The sequence below is a fragment of the Bufo bufo genome, chromosome 5 (assembly GCF_905171765.1).
Source record: "Bufo bufo chromosome 5, aBufBuf1.1, whole genome shotgun sequence".
NCBI lineage: Eukaryota > Metazoa > Chordata > Amphibia > Anura > Bufonidae > Bufo > Bufo bufo.
In genome coordinates, this window is record NC_053393.1 from 553,575,094 (window position 1) to 553,587,831 (window position 12,738).

Genomic DNA, 12,738 nt, shown 5'->3' on the forward strand with positions numbered 1-12,738 from the left:
TAAGGTGACAAAAATGTATTTTTTTGACACAGTTTTTATTTTTATTTTTATGGTGCCTATCGGACGGGGTGGAACATGTGATATATTTATAGAGCTGGTCGTTACAGTCGATGTGCTCCTTCACCCGCCGCAAACCACCTCTATGTCACGGTCAACAATGTCGGCGGATACAGCAGGGGCCTGGCTATCAGGGACTCCCGGGCCCCTGCAGTGATCGGGCAGATGCAGGAGCTTATACGGCGGAATGCGTTCTGGCACAGCATCCCCCAGCGTACATGCACGCCATTTTGCATTAAGGGGTTAAGATTTCCCTTCACTGGAACTAAGGGGCTAAGACCGAACCCTGAAACCCCCCCATGCTAATGTCCGACTGCATGGCTAGAGGCTGGATGTTATACACTGTGGTAATGGTAGACTGCATGGCTACAGGCTGGATATTATACACCTGTAGTAATGGTAGACTGCATGGCTAGAGGCTGGATGTTATAATCTGTAGTAATGGCAGACTGCATGGCTACAGGCTGGATGTTATACACTGTGGTAATGGTAGACTGCATGGCTAGAGACTGGATGTTATACACTGTGGTAATGGTAGACTGCACTGCTAGAGGCTGGACTTTTTTATTAAAATATAAATAAATAATTTACATAATGGAAAACTTATCCAAACATAGCAATAAACCAAACAAGGTACATAACACAGAGTCTAGCAAAAATACTATTCCCTTATCCCGACCAGTCTCCCACCCCAAAACCCCTTATTTTACCTATTTACATATTAAAATGCTTACATGCTCATCTAAAATCCATATATACAAAACAAATATACAAACATATATACAAATGTAATAATTATATGCCAGCCGTATATAAAAAAAACAAATATACAAATATACAAAACACAAGCAGAAACCTTAACTTAAATACTAACTATTAAACCCTTCACCAACCCCCACTGCAAACAGACAAACTGACCACCCTCAAAGTTCAAAGGGAAAAGAAAACCCTGAGCTCTGTCAGTCCGTGAGTTCATCCCCAGTTGGACTGGGGTCGACCAGTTTGTATCACACACAATTTTTTTTTTTATTATTTTTATTTTATTTGATTTTTTTATATATTTTCCTTTTATTAAAATAATTTTTTTTTATATTTTTTTTTATATTCCCCCCCCTTATATACACATATATACATATATCCCCCCTCCTCCCCCCACACCCCCCCTCTTAGCCTAACTAAGCCCCACTACACCTCTACTAATATAATACAACATATTACAACATAACTTAATATGATATAATACAGTACAAATTAACTACTTTCCAAAATCTACAACACCGAACACTTTTCCCACTACTTGTCGGCTATGGTTCAGTAGCCCGTAAGCCTTTTCATCCTATTCTTTTACAAAACAAAACAAAACTCTGTGTCTTCTAGATCAGCCCACCACCAGGACAAGGAGTATTACTTAGTCAGGGAACCCCAAAACAAAAGCCCCTCCACAGGCGAGAGGCCTTGGGGTCCCCCCACTTTTCATACTCCAGAGAGCGCACCTTCACCAGGTCACCCATAATGTTCCTATGTACCGTTTCCACTGGAAGGATTTTACGACTCATCGACACTAGACACAGTGCACACCAGATGTGATGCCTAACCACTGCACTAACTAAAAATAAACTGCAACGGTCCCTCCCACCAAGGTCTTTGAATGCGCCATAGGCCCATTCCGCATAAGACAAGGCGGCCAGCCTGGCCCAACCGATGGAAGACCCTACCCTTTTGTACACCTCTATATTAAAGGGACAGTGAAGCAGGAAGTGGTCCATGCTTTCTAGCACGCCCCCACACTCCTCCCGGGGACAACCCCTTTCCTCTGAGTTCCTGTACTTCACATTATCCCTTACATATAGCTTTCCATGAAAGCAGCGCCAAGTCACATCCCAAACCTTCTTAGGGATCCTTTCTGAATTAAGCAAAAGGTCTCTATCTCATTCCTTCTCAGGCCCCACCGCCTTATGATCTTCAGAACCGGAGCAACGTAAGCCGGGAGATGTCCTTGTGACGCACGCAGGTCTTTCACACGCCCTCCTGTCTCCCATTCCTGGAAGAAGGGCCGGAACCATTCCCTACAGGAAATTACCCACAAAGGAGCCCTCTCTTTCCAGAGGTTTGCAATGTTTATTTTCAAGAAGGTATTTGTTAAAAATACCACTGGGTTGACCATATCCAACCCGCCTAGTCTCCTTGTACGGTAAGTCACCTCTCTCCTGATTAGGTTCAGACTATTTCCCCATAACATCTGGAAAAAGAGGCTGTAGACTGTTGCCCAGAGAGAGCCCGGCAAGACACAGACACTACTCAGATATAAAAGCACAGGAATCAGGTAAGCTTTGCACAAGTGAACCCTTTCCCTGAGGGATAAAGACCACCCCTTCCAGCGGTCCAACTTTTGGGCGACATCTTTCAGTCTACCCTCCCAAATTCGTTGATGATAATCCTCATCTTGGCCAAAGTTGATGCCTAAGATCTTTACTGATTTCTGGGGTTCTGGAAGAGTGCCCTGGAGATCGAAGACAGGATCCCCTTCCCCCAGCCAGAGAGTCTCACATTTGTCCCGGTTAATCTGGGACCCGGAAACTTCCGAATAGCGATTCACCTCCGACATCACCCATCCCACCTCCTCTTCCGAAGAGGTAAAAATAAAGACATCATCAGCATACGCTACCACCTTCAGAGATGGCCCCCCCACCGCCAGTTCCATCCCAACCCCCGCCAACGGTCCACGATCTACCCTTCTGATGAAACGATCGATTGCAAACACGTACAGCAGAGGGCTTAAAGGACATCCCTGGCGGACACCGGAAGCCACCTTAAAAGGACGACCCAGCCAACCATTAGCCAACGGGAAACTCTCGGCCCCTTTGTACAAGGTTTTTAGCCAATCTACAAACCTCCCGGGTAGACCATACCACAAGAGGACAGACCACAGGTATTCGTGATTCACTCGGTCAAAAGCCTTAGCCTGATCCAGGGATAACAAAAGCCCCTTCCAAAGACCCGCCCTGCCTCATTCCACGGCCTCCTGGACACTGAGAACGGCGTTAAAAGAGCTCCGCCCGGGAACTGAACAATGCTGCGACCCCTCAAGGAGTTTCGGCGCAAATTTCGCCAGTCTGCAGAAGAGTATCTTTGCCAAAATCTTTCTGTCCACATTGAGAAGCGATATGGGTCTCCAATTCTCAATGTGGGATGGATCCCTACCATTTGTCAGAAGAATCAGGGCGGACTTTCCCATTGACCTTGGCAGAGTGCCCGAGGAAAGACACTCACTATAGACCTCTGTCAAGAGAGGAACTAATTGTTCCCTAAAAGTCTTATACCACTCGGATGTTAAACCATCCGGACCTGGCGATTTTTTGGGCCTAAGCCCATCAATGGCCAGTCTCACTTCCTCTTCCCTGATAGGTTCTGTCAAAATATCAAGAGAGGGGTCCATTCCCGTCCCGGGAATCGCCCCAGCCAAGAAAGCTGTAAGACTGTCCCGATTTAGTTCTTTCCTACCCAAGAGGTGAGAGTAGAAGGACCTGACGACCTCCAGGATCTCTGATTTGGACCTATTCAGGGAGCCTGTACTGTCAATCAGGCCCATCACTAGTTTACTTCTTACTGCCATGTTACAGTTCCCGTAAGGGTCGGGCGAGCGGTATTTCCCGAAATCCCTCTCGGCAACCAAAGAGGCGTACCTATCATACTGACACTTCTTGAGCAAGGATTTTACACGAGAGATATCCTCACGGCTATCTCCCGTCGACACAAGTCTTTCAAGTTGCTTCCTCAGTTCCTGGTACAGATGGAATCTGTCCCAGCTCCTGAGGTTAGAGAGCTTTCGGAAAAACCTTGCCGTCCTTTTTTTAAACACCTCCCACCACTCCGACTTACTGTTGCACATGTCCACCAAAGGTTCCTGGCTCTGAAGGAAATCCTCAAAGGATTGTCTTACCATCGCTTCTTCCAGGAGAGACGAATTCAACTTCCATATTCCTTTTCCCATGCGGGGAGTCTCTGTAACATTCAGAGAGAAACTAATTAAACAGTGATCGGAGAATTCCACTTCCTCAGCTTGTAAAGCCAAAAAAACAGCCTCCTCCTTCAAATAAAACCTATCTATTCTAGACCTACGATTTCCCTGATGAAAGGTGAAATCCACGTGATCCGGTTTGTGCCGTAAATGAGCATCCACCAGACGAGCTTCCTCAACTATTCTACTCAAGACGACGCCATCAGTATCCAACCCACCTCTGGAGACTCCCCTATCACAGACTCTAGTCACATTGTTAAAGTCTCCTCCAAAGATCACTTGTCCGCTGGTAAAAAGAAAAGGCTTAATCCTCATAAGAAGACATTTACGGTCCCACCTACTTTGTGGTCCATAGATGTTGATTAATCTTAATTCTTGTCTTCCCATGAGGACATCTAGAATCAGGCACCTTCCCATTTCCAACTCGATAATCCTCCTGCATTCTACTTTTTCGGCGGTTTTAAAAAGGACCGCCACCCCGCTACGTGGCTCGGCCGCAAGAGACCAGAATGACGGACCGAGCCGCCATTCCTGCTTGGCTTTCACCAGCAACTCAACACTTGTTAACCAGGTCTCTTGCAAAAGTAAAATATCAGCATCAATACGGCTGAAAAAATCAAACGCCATAAAACGGGCCACGTCTGACATAATGCTAGCAACATTAATACTTGCTAGCGTCAACAGGGTGAGTTCCGCCATCATACATGATTGAGTTGAGTTGGATAGCTTTCTTTTTCCCCCCCTCCACCACCACCCTCCTAATCATTATCTCCTGATCCTTCATTTTCCTTTTGCCTTTTCAGACACACTGATACATCCATACCGTCCTGTTTGCCCACGGAATCAGGCTTAAGCTCCCCTCCAGAAGAAGGAGGGCAGGGCCCGGCAACCTGCAAGGAGGCCTTTGCGCCCTCCGGTACCACATCCTCCTCCTCCCCAACTGGAGTTGGGGGATCCTCGTCAAGGACCTGATACCAGTTGGAGAAATCCACAGGAGGGGCCCCGACTAATTCTTCCTCTGGCATCTGGTCAAGGGTGAGTGGGACAGATGAATCCCACTCCAGAGAGGGCTTGCGACACTCTCCTTTCTTTTTCCTCCTGCTCCGTTTGTTCCTCCTATCCCTCAACCACTGTCACAACCAGACAGTTGAGAAGCTCTGACAGGAGCTTTCCAGATCCTCCTCCTTGAGTTTCTTTGTTTTGGTTAAGTTCCTCATCTCGTTAGTCTATCTCAGCTGTCATGCAGTTGGACTGATTGCTGCCCTTTAAGTTCCTCCCCAGAATGCAGTAGTGTGCGGCTTATACTACTTCCTGGAGTGTGTGTGCATGCTGTTCCTAGTTCTCAGTCCACAGTCCCCAGTCGTCTGCAAGATAAGTTCTGTTTATGTATTTATGATTTTCTGTTTTCTGGATCCAGGTGACCCTGACTCACTCCGTGTCTGTGTAGAGAGCCGGTGGTTGTGTCCCCTCACTATTGTAGGGTCATCAGGTGTAAGATAGTCGAGGTACGTGGATATGCACCCATCCACCTTTGGGGTGGTCGCATAGGCTGAGCAATAAGGGAGAGCGGCAGGTCTCTTGCAGGGGTCTCCCTTTTGTTTCTTAGTTGTGGATCCAGTGAGTCATTGTTCATATTGTATTGTCTTGTTTCCTGTACACCATTCGTGACAACCACATCCTGTAATCCTCGTCCATGCTTTTGCCGTACGAGGATGCGGATGTAGCAGAGGGGTTGGCTTCCTCAGGCTGAACCCCAGGTCCTCCCTCCTCATCGCTGTACCTTGGGTCTCTACAACCTGGATCCTTAGCTACAAGGCCTGCCAGAGGATCAACTAAGGGACCAGCTGCCGCCTGCTCCCTATCTCTACAGCGTTTTTCTTGCCGTTTAATCTTGGAAGGCCTTAAGTTCTTAACTGTACCCTGTCTGCCTCTTCCAGTGCTGGTATCACCGGCACTCGTCCCTTCACTGTCACGGATGGTGTACAGAAAACAAGACAAAGCAAAAGAATCTATGACTCACTGGATCCAAAACTAAGGAACAAAAGGGAGACCCCTGCATGAGACCTGTCACTCTCCCTGACTGCTCAGCCTATGCGAACACCCCAAAGGTGGATGGTCGCATATCCACGTACCTCGACTATCTACCACCTGAACACCCTACATTAGTGAGGGGACACGACCACCGGCTCCCTACACTAGACACGGAGGGAGTCAGGGTCAACTGAGATCCAGCAAACAGAAAATCACAAATAAAAGTACAGCACTTATCTTTGTAGAAGACTGGGCAATAGGAACAGCATGCACACACACTCCAGGAAGTTGTATAAGCCGCACACTATTGCATTATGTGGAGGAATTTAAAGGGATGCAATCAGTCCAAACACATGACAGCTGAGAGAGGCTAACGAGATGAGGAACTGAAAACCAAAACAAAGAAAACTCAAGGAGGAGGTTCTGAAAGGCTTCTGTCAGAGCTTCTCAGCTGTCTGGTTGTGACAGTACCCCTCCCTCTACGAGTGGACTCCGGACACTCAGAGCCCACCTTCTCAGGATGGGACCTATGGAAAGCCCTGATGAGACGAGTGGCCTTAATGTCCATCACTGGGACCCACATCCTCTCCTCAGGACCATAACCCTCCCAATGAACGAGGTACTGGAGAGAACCGCGGACAAGACGAGAATCCACAATCCTAGAGACCTGAAATTCAAGATTCCCATCAACCATAATCGGAGGAGGAGGCAAAGGCGAGGGTACAATGGGTTGAACATAAGGTTTCAATAAGGACTTATGAAAAACATTATGGATCTTCCAAGTCTGAGGAAGATCAAGACGGTAGGCAACAGGATTGATGACAGACAGGATCTTGTAAGGCCCAATAAACCTAGGACCCAACTTCCAGGAGGGAACCTTCAATTTGATATTCTTTGTAGACAACCACACCAGATCACCAACATTCAGGTCCGGACCAGGCACACGTCTCTTATCCGCCACACGCTTATATCTCTCACTCATGCTCTTTAGATTATCCTGAATCTTTTGCCAAATAGATGACAAAGACGAGGAGAATCTGTCCTTATCAGGTAAACCAGAAGACCCCTCTCCCGAGAAAGTCCCAAACTGCGGATGAAACCCATATGCACCAAAAAATGGTGACTTATCAGAGGACTCCTGACGACGGTTATTTAAAGCAAACTCAGCAAGGGACAAAAAAGAACACCAATCCTCCTGATTCTCCGCCACAAAACAGCGCAGATATGTCTCCAGATTCTGATTGACGCGCTCTGTCTGGCCATTCGACTGCGGGTGGAAAGCAGAAGAGAATGACAACCAAACCCCCAAGCGAGAACAGAAAGCCTTCCAGAATCTGGAAACAAACTGCGTGCCCCTATCAGAGACTATGTCTGAAGGAATACCATGCAATTTGACAATGTGATCAATAAATGCCTGCGCCAGCGTCTTAGCATTGGGCAAACCAGGAAAAGGGATGAAATGCACCATTTTGCTAAAACGGTCCACCACCACCAGAATCACAGTCTTCCCCGAGGAACGAGGCAGGTCCGTTATGAAGTCCATGGACAGATGTGTCCAAGGACGGGAAGGAATGGGTAAGGGAAGGAGAGGACCTGATGGCCGTGAATGAGGGACTTTGGCACGAGCGCAAGTCTCGCAGGCTGCCACAAAACCCTCAACCGACTTACGAAGCGCAGGCCACCAGAATCTCCGAGCGATGAGATCCAGTGTGGCTCTTGCCCCCGGGTGCCCAGCAAGGACCGTATCGTGGTGTTCCTTAAAAATCTTGTGTCTCAAAGCGAGAGGCACAAACAACCTCCCAGGAGGACAAAGATCAGGAGCCTCCGACTGGGCTGCCTGCACCTCTGCCTCCAATTCAGGAAAAAGAGCAGAGACCACCACACCTTCAGCCAAAATGGGACCCGGGTCTTCAAAATTCCCACCTCCCGGAAAACAACGTGACAGGGCATCTGCCTTCACATTTTTAACCCCAGGGCGGAACGTGACAACAAAATTAAACCTTGAAAAGAACAAAGACCATCTTGCCTGTCTCGGGTTCAGACGCTTGGCTGACTCCAAGTAGGCCAGATTTTTATGGTCAGTAAACACGGTAATAGGGTGTCTGGCTCCCTCTAGCCAATGGCGCCATTCCTCAAAAGCCAACTTGATGGCCAACAATTCCCTATCTCCCACATCGTAATTTCTCTCTGCGGAGGAGAGTTTCTTCGAGAAAAAGGCACACGGTCACCATTTGGCAGGAGAGAAACCCTGAGACAAGACTGCACCCACACCTACCTCTGAAGCATCAACCTCAACTATGAAGGGTAACGAAATATCAGGTTGTACCAGGATGGGAGTGGAAGCAAAACTCTCCTTGATATTAGAAAAGGCCTTACGCGCCTCTACCGACCAGGAAGAAAAATCTACCCCCTTTCTGGTCATATCAGTGAGTGGTTTAACAACAGAGGAATAATTCTAAATAAACTTCCTGTAATAATTGGCAAAGCCCAAAAAACACATCAGCGCCTTCTGATTCTCAGGAAGCTCCCACTCAAGCACAGCGCGGACCTTCTCGGGGTCCATGCGAAAACCAGAAGCGGAGAGAAGAAACCCCAGAAATTGAACCTCTGGAACCGCAAACACACATTTTTCCAGTTTCGCGTATAATTTATTCTCCCGCAGGATGAGCAAGACCTGGCGTAAGTGTTCCTTATGAGTTTTGAAATCAGGAGAAAAAATCAAAATGTCATCCAAATACACTAATACTCATTTTCCCATTAAATGATAAAAAATGCTGTTCACGAAATGCTGAAAAACGGCTGGGGCATTCATCAAACCAAAAGGCATAACCAAATTCTCAAAATGGCCCTCAGGGGTATTGAAGGCCGTCTTCCATTCGTCTCCTTCTCTGACCCTGACCAAGTTGTATGCCCCTCTTAGGTCTAATTTGGAATAGACTTTAGCCCCAACAACCTGGTTAAACAGGTCCGGGATCAGAGGAAGCGGATAAGGGTCACGAATAGTGATACTGTTCAGCTCCCTGAAATCCAGACAAGGTCTTAAAGAACCATCTTTCTTCTTAACAAAGAAAAAACCAGCGGCAACAGGTGACTTCGAGGGTCGTATGTGTCCTTTTCTCAGACTCTCAGAGATATAAGCACGCATAGCGACCCTCTCAGGTTGGGAAAGAGTGTATAAATGAGATTTAGGCAACTTGGCGCCTGGGATGAGATTATTAGGGCAATCGTACTCCCAGTGCGGGGGCAAATCCTGAACTCCACTCTCAGAGAAGACATCTGAAAATTCAGAGAGGAAAGGTGGTACAGTCTTAGTAGAAACCTCAGAAACAGATGTCGTGAGGCAATTCTCTCTGCAAAAGTCACTCCAACCATTTATTTGCCTAGCTTGCCAATCAATGGTGGGGTTATGTTTAGTGAGCCAGGGTAGCCCCAACACTAGCGGAGTAGGCAAACCGCTAAGGACGAAACATGACACATGCTCAACATGAGCATCACTCACAATTAAAAGGATATTGTGAACTATGCCCTTTAATGATTTCTGAGAAAGTGGAACGGAATCAATAGCAAAAACAGGAATATCCTTTCACAAAGTGCATACCTGGAAACCATGAGTTATTGCAAATTGATTATCAATGAGATTGACAGCTGCTCCACTATCCACAAAAATCTCACAAAAAAAATGCTCTTGCTCTCTAGCGCCACCCTAGCAGGCAGGACAAAACGGGAACTACAAGCAAACGGAAAACCTTAAATTTCCGCCTCAACCCTGCCAATAGTAACAGACGGAACATTTTTAAAAGATTTTTTCCTTTTTGTTTCTTTATTACTCCCAGAAAACTGCCTGTATCTCCTAGAGGGACAAACATTTGCCAAATGATTAATACCTCCACAACAAAAACAAACCCTCCCATGCGGGCTGAATCTTCTATTGTCAGAGGCAATCAACCCCAGCTGCATGGGCTCCTGCTCAGAAGGGGCTGACAGCGACTGAGACCCCTGCGCACAGAATGAGACCGCTGCACTGTCCCGGGACTGAGTATGACAGGAAGGAGAGATCTCTCCTCTCTCTCTAAGATGCCTGTCAATACGAACGGCCTGAGACATAGCAGAGTCCAAGGAGATAGGCCTCTCATGAAAGGAAAATGCATCTTTCAATCCCTCTGAAAGACCATGGCAAAATTGACTTCGGAGTGCAGCATCATTCCAACCAGTATCAGCTGCCCATCTCCGAAATTCTGAGCAGTATATCTCTGCGGATTGTTTACCCTAGCATAACAGACGTAGTCTAGACTCAGCCAGAGCAATACGATCCGGATCATCATATATCTGACCCAGGGCTAAAAAGAATTCATCCACTGAACGGAGGGGCCGTGCCCCCTCCGGCAGCGAAAAGGCCCAGGACTGAGCGTTACCCCTGAGCAGCGATATAATGATCCCCACCCTCCGTTCCTCATCACCAGAGGAATGGGGAAGAAGGCGAAAATGGAGTTTGCAAGCCTCTCTAAAACGCACAAAATTCTCACTACCCCCGGAGAACGTATCCGGGAGCGAGATCTTAGGCTCAGAACAAACTCCATGAACGCAAGCTGAACCGGTCACTTGAAACTGAGAAAAAGTCTTACGGAGATCAGCTACCTCCAATGAAAGACCCTGGAAGCGTTCAGCCAAAAGTGAAACCGGATCCATGCTTGAGACGGTTTTGGCGGCTTATAATGTCACGGATGGTGTACAGAAAACAAGACAAAGCAAAAGAATCTATGACTCACTGGATCCAAAACTAATGAACAAAAGGGAGACCCCTGCATGAGACCTGTCACTCTCCCTAACTGCTCAGCCTATGCGACCACCCCAAAGGTGGATGGTCGCATATCCACATACCTCGACTATCTACCACCTGAACACCCTACAATAGTGAGGGGACACGACCACCGGCTCCCTACACTAGACACGGAGGGAGTCAGGGTCAACTGAGATCCAGCAAACAGAAAATCACAAATAAAAGTACAGCACTTATCTTTGTAGAAGACTGGGCAATAGGAACAGCATGCACACACACTCCAGGAAGTTGTATAAGCCGCACACTATTGCATTAGGCCTCATGCACACGACCGTTGTGTGCACCCGTGGCCGTTGTGCCGTTTTCCGTTTTTTTTCGCGGACCCATTGACTTTCAATGGGTCCGTGGAAAAATCGGAAAATGCACCGTTTGGCAGCCGCATCCGTGAGCCGTGTTTCCTGGCCGTGAAAAAAATATGACCTGTCCTATTTTTTTCACGGCCAACGGTTCACGGACCCATTCAAGTCAATGGGTCCGTGAAAGAACACGGATGCACACAAGATTGGCATCCGTGTCCGTGATCCGTGGCCGTAGGTTAGTTTTTATACAGACGGATCCGAAGATCCGTCTGCATAAAAGCTTTTTCAAAGCTGAGTTTTCACTTCGTGAAAACTCAGAACCGACAGTATATTCTAACACAGAAGCGTTCCCATGGTGATGGGGACGCTTCTAGTTAGAATACACTACAAACTGTGTAAAAGACTGCCCCCTGCTGCCTGGCAGCACCCGATCTCTTACAGGGGGCCGTGATCAGCACAATTAACCCCTTCAGGTGCGGCACCTGAAAGGGTTAATTGTACTATCATATCCCCCTGTAAAAGATCAGGGCTGCCAGGCAGCAGGGGGCAGACCTCCCCCCCCCCCTCCCCAGTTTGAATATCATTGATGGCCAGTGCGGCCTCCCCCCCCCCTCCCTCTATTGTAATAATTCGTTGGTGGCACAGTGTGCGCCCCCCCCCCCTCCCTCCCTCTATTGTAATAATTCGTTGGTGGCACAGTGTGCGCCCCCCATCGGCCCCCCCTCCCTCTATAGCATTAGCAACATTGGTGGCCAGTGTGCGGCCTCCCATCTCCCCCCCCCCCCCATCATTGGTGGCAGCGGAGTTCCGATCGGAGTCCCAGTTTAATCGCTGGGGCTCCGATCGGTAACCATGGCAACCGGGACGCTACTACAGTCCTGGTTGCCATGGTTACTTAGCAATAGTACAATAGTAGAAGATTCATACTTACCTGCTGCTGGCTGCTGCTGCGATGTTCGTGTCCGGCCGGGAGCTCCACCTACTGGTAAGTGACAGGGTCTGTGCGGCGCATTGCTAAATGAACTGTCACTTACCAGTAGGAGGAGCTCCCGGCCGGACACGAACATCGAGCTCACAGGTAAGTATGAATCTTTAACTATTGTACTATTGCTAGTAACCCGCTGCCACCAATGATCGGGGGGTGGGGGGAGATGGGAGGCCGCACACTGGCCACCAATGTTGTTAATGCTATAGAGGGAGGGGGGGCCGATGGGGGGCGCACACTGTGCCACCAACGATTTTTTACAATAGAGGGAGGAAGGGGGGGGGGGGGGGGGCACACTGTGCCACCAACGATTTATTACAATAGAGGGGGGAGGGGGGGGGGGGGGGGGCGCACACTGTGCCACCAACGATTTATTACAATAGAGGGAGGAAGGGGGGGGGGGCCGCACTGGCCACCAATGATATTCAAACTGGGGATGGGGGGGGGGGGTCTGCCCCCTGCTGCCTGGCAGCCCTGATCTCTTACAGGGGGATATGATAGTACAATTAAC